Source organism: Budorcas taxicolor, chromosome 4 (genome assembly GCF_023091745.1).
Source record: "Budorcas taxicolor isolate Tak-1 chromosome 4, Takin1.1, whole genome shotgun sequence".
Classification (NCBI taxonomy): domain Eukaryota; kingdom Metazoa; phylum Chordata; class Mammalia; order Artiodactyla; family Bovidae; genus Budorcas; species Budorcas taxicolor.
In genome coordinates, this window is record NC_068913.1 from 57,339,248 (window position 1) to 57,344,370 (window position 5,123).

General features: G+C 38.0%; 1 non-coding gene across 1 annotated transcript; it reads right to left on the bottom strand.

The window, feature by feature from the left end:
• Positions 1-645: 645 nt before the first annotated feature.
• On the bottom strand, positions 646-718 carry TRNAC-ACA (transfer RNA cysteine (anticodon ACA)). The gene has a single exon. It is a non-coding gene; the product is annotated as a tRNA-Cys (tRNA).
• Between the last annotated feature and the right edge of the window lie 4,405 nt (positions 719-5,123).

Below are 5,123 nucleotides of genomic sequence, written 5' to 3' on the forward strand. Positions count from 1 at the left end.
TTGTAAGGATCAGGGACAAATAATTATAAGCCTCTATTTTATTAACCCAGAAAAACTACAAGTAATAACTTTCTCTATTCAGCTAACTAAACTTGGCTTGTGGTTTATTTCTGAAGGAGAGATCATTAAAAAAGATTGTTTAATGATTGTAAATTAATGTTCAAGAGAATTCAGTTATTCATTCAACAAATATTTATGCACCACCTATTATGTTCCCCTTTATACATGGAACAAATCAGCAAAGCAAATGTTTCATCCCATCAAAAAGGATTGAATTCTGGGTAACAAGTTCAGGAAAAGATCAGTTATATCATAAAACTGCACTTCACAGGTGTCAGACATTGGTGGAGGAATGAGATTATTAGCTTCTAAGCTTATAGTAGTTGCCAATAGGTGGGTATATGGTTTTGTGCAGTGATTCAGTAAATCACTGGCCAGCTCCCCAGGCCTCCTGATAAAGTCATGTTTCACCAACACAGCAACAGTATTCATCAACCAGGGCTGTATGATTTGGTATTTTCTATATGCTCAGTTGTCTCCAGCTCTTTGTGACCCCATGGACTGTAGCCTACCAGGCTCCTCTGTCCATGGGATTTTCCAAGCAATAGTACTGGAGTGGATTGCCATTTCCTTCTCCAGCAGATCTTCCTGAGCCAGGGATTGAACCTGGGTCTCCTGCATTGTAGACAGATGCTTTTACCATCTGAGCCACCCAGGAAGTCCATACTTAGTAGGAAGGAAATGAATTATTATTGATTTGATTAACATTTGCTTTTAAATTGCAAGGGAAAGTGTCAAATATGAAGGACAGCACAGATTTCTTTTTTTACTTAGAAATATGTACCTGAAACTACCTTTTTCATAACTTCAGGCAGTGCTGGACAAGCTTAGCAGAACAGGCTAGAATGAATTCACAGAAAATAGTATTATGATAAAAAGTATGTATCTGGGAGAACTGAGAGCCACGCGCTGGTAGCTTCAGTCCTATCTGGTAGTCAAGTAAGTTTTACTTTTTGAAACTTGAAAAAGCCAGCTCTAAAGTAAGTGTATTGGAGAAGGAAATGGCAACCCACTCCAGTGTTCTTGCTTGGAGAATCCCAGGGACAGGGGAGCCAGGTGGGCTGCCGTCTGTGGGGTCGCACAGAGTCGGACACGACTGAAGCGACTTAGTAGTAGCAGCAGCAAAGTAAGTGTAAGATGAGGGAGAAACTGGATTCTTTGGAAAGAGAAATTTACATCACCTATTACTTCTCTGGGCTTCCCAGGTGGTGCAGTGGTAATGAGTCCACCTGCCAATACAGGAGACACAGGTTCAACCTCTGGCTCAGGAAGATCCCCTGGAGTAGGAAATAGCAACCCACTTGAGTATTCTTACCTGGAAAATTCCATGGCCAGAAGAGCCTGGTGGGCTACAGTCCATGGGGTCGCAAAGAGTCAGACATGACTGAGCGACTGAGCACATATTCACATTATTTCTCTAGGGCCAGCTCTACTTCTCCCACTCCACAACTCACCTGCCATCCTTCATAAAATGGCTAAAGGCTAATACCAGCCTGACTCCATCATGTCAATGTCAAACACATCAGCAACAATAGGAAATGCTTTTTGGGGTCAAGAGATTCTAATAATTGTTTTGAGTGATCATGACCAATATAGAAATTTCTCTATTGAATCTGCTTTTTTAAAAATGCATGCCTCTATTTTGTACAAATTAGTATTGCTTTCACTTTGAATTTCTACACTATTTCAAAACTTTTAGTGAGCATTATCTTTTAGAAATTCAGATACAATTACAGTGCATTCACTTCAAAAGAATGCAAATGAAAAATACAATTTCCTATTTCTCTTTCCTCATCATCAATGTACAGACTTGAAATTGCTAGGTGTTTCCTCTTTCTAAGGGATATACCATAAAATTAAGATTTTCAGGGTTATTGTGGTATAAGGGATTTAAACAAATTCACGTGTCAATGGACACTGAAGGGCAAATCAGAGGCCCCAAAACCAAGGCTGCCCACTCCACATCGCCCTCAGGATCCCAATGACTCAGTTTCATGAACCAACCAAAGTAATAGAGAAAACACAAAACAAAGGTTGTGATTCCTGCTGATGAAATAAATGGCATTGTTGGATGAATAATACAAACAGCTGTTTTAGGTCTATAAAAATAAAAAAAGCATTTCTAAGGTATAAATGTCACAACAGGGATGAGTTAATGGGAAAATGGAGTCTGAAAGGCTCTGAGGAGGATGGACATAATCGTGTCTAAGTTTATAAAGCTGATGAATATTCCTAAGCAATAATATCACAACAGATTGAATTCTTATTGTAGCATATTACATTGTTTCAATGAAATAAAAGGACTTACAAATCTTTGGATAGAATGAAATTTCAGGGGAGCAGAAAGTATTTCATTGGCAATCTTAAAAGCATTCTCAAAAGAAATTTATATCTTTTAGTTTCTATGTTATCAACTAACAGCAAGCCACTGGTTTGTTTATTAGCATAGAAAAAAAAATTCAGTGGAAAAAATGTTTAGTTAGCTTATTCATAGGTATTATGTAGACAGAAATATGTATGCATTATTTATATTTTTTATTTTCAGTAAAAATTTATTATACTGGTATATTTTAGAAATAACAAGGATTTCTGTCTTTCTAACTATTGTAATATGACAAAAAGAAGACCTGAATTCAATTCTATTTCAATGCTGCTGATAAACTACTGAGTGAACTAGCTAATGTCATCAATCTTTCTTGATTTTTGTCTCATCATTCTTAAAAGAACCTCTGAGACAAACTCTTTCTACTCTGACACTTAGATTCTTCCACTGTTCAAACTATGCATTTTTATTCTAAGACTATCATGGGACAAAATTTTAATTCATATACACTGCATTATATCTCTCAAACAGATTAAAGAATAATGGATTCATATAATAACAAAATATCCTACTTCCATAAGCACCCAAATGCTCTAAAAGAAATTAAGGAAATTCTAAATGTGTGGAAAATATCTGCTCTACACACATAAAGAAAGAAACTTAAAACAATTCTATACACTGAAAGTTATATTAGCTATAAAACAATTGAGAAAATATCTTTGATATTAGAAAAATATATATATCATTTTGATACTTTAAAGGAGATAGCTGTGAGAATGACTGAAATAACACATTAGGTGGAGGGGACATAAGACACATCCAGATTCAGACCCTATGGGTATTTGGGAAGTAGAAACTAGGTATTATTTTATTTATAATTCCAGGAACGAAATAGTGGCAGAAACCAGCAGAGCACCATGAAAGCTCAAGAGAACTTCCATGGGTACATGCTCAGTCACTTCAGTCATGTCCAACTCTGAGACTGAGACCCTATGGACTGTAGCCTGCCAAGCTCCTCTGTCCATGGGATTCTCCAGGCAAGAATACTGAAGTGGGTTGCCATGCCCTCTTCTAGGAGATCTTCCCAACCCAGGGATCAAACCCATGTCTCCTGCATCTCCTGCACTGCAGACAGATTCTTTACTGCTGAGCCAAGGGGGAAGCCCCAGGAAAATTTAGGTAGCTTAAAAATAATTGCAGCTTTACAAGGTACTTGTGAATCTGAACTTGCTTTTTACTTCTTTTACTTAACTTTCAGCTGACCCCTCAAAGTATCAGCTAGACACTCTCCTATCATACTCAGCACAGTCCTGGCACTTATCACAACCATTCAGAATCCCCCAATAAATGCTAGCATTCTCTAGTCTCTTTCATTCACAATTTAATCCTTAAAACCCAGCAAAGAACCCAGCACAATGTTTATTTGTTGAATGAATAAATAAATGGATGCATGAATAACTGCAGATTTCCTCTGTGTTTCAAGCTCAAACAATCTCATTGCTCACCTGAATCACTGCAGAAGCTTTCTAACTAGATGGACTATGTTCAATGTTTCAGCCACCCTTCCAGACCATTCTCTGTACACTAACCAAACTGAGTTTTCTAAAACTAAACTTGATAATGTCTCTGCCCTATATAAAACCCCTCAGTGGCTCCCTAATGCTCTTAGGATAGTCTAAACTCTTTGATGTGTTTTACAAAGCCACTTTTAATCTGGACAATGTATACTTCAATCACCTAATCTATTCTCAGTCCTTGTTTACACACCATTCTCCAGCTGTACTGAATGTTTCCTGTTACCATGAACAAGTCATTCCCGCTCTCTACTCAGAATTTTTATACTTGCTTTATCCTGGACCACTGGCTTCCAACCACCCATTTCCCTTGGTTAAGAAATTTCTCCTTGAGTTTGTTTTCTAGAAAACGAACTCATGTTTGCCAGGGGCAAGGGATAGTTAAGGACTTTGGGAAAGTCATGTACCTGCTGTAATATTTAAAACAGATAGCCAATAAGGACCTATTATATAGCACATGGAACCCCACTCAATGTTATGTACCAGTCTGGATGGGAGAGGGGATTGGGGAAGAATGGACACAGGTATAAGTATGGCTGAGTCACTTCACTGTTCACCTGATTCTATCACATTGTTAACCAGCTATACCCCAATACAAAATGTTTTTGGTGTTAAAAAATTAAAATAAAGAATAATTAAATCCAAGAAAAAAAAGACATTTCTCCTTCCAGGAAGCTATCCCTGATCTCAAATCTGGAAAGGTGCATATCATAAGTGGTTTCCCTGCCATGGAAATCCTCAGCACATCATACTTTAATTATCTATTCACCATCTTCCCCTCTTGACTGTAAGATCTGTGGATACAAGTATTGCACCCGTCTAATTCACCACTGACTTCCACAATTGCTACTACACTGCCGGTCACCCAGCAGGTCCTTAGAATATATTGGACCTAACTCTTTTCCATAAGCCCAGAATAGTTTATCAAGTTCAGCCCAGAATAGTTTATTAATAGTTTATCATTGTTATGTTAGATAGCATGAAAACCTGCACCTGAAAGAAGAAAATAAGTTCAGTTCAGTTCAGTTCACTCTCTCAGTCATGTCTGACTCTTTGCGACCCCATGAATCGCAACACGCCAGGCCTCCCTGTCCATCACCAACTCCCGGAGGTCACTCAGACTCACATCCATTGAGTCAGTGATGCCATCCAGCCATCTCATCCTC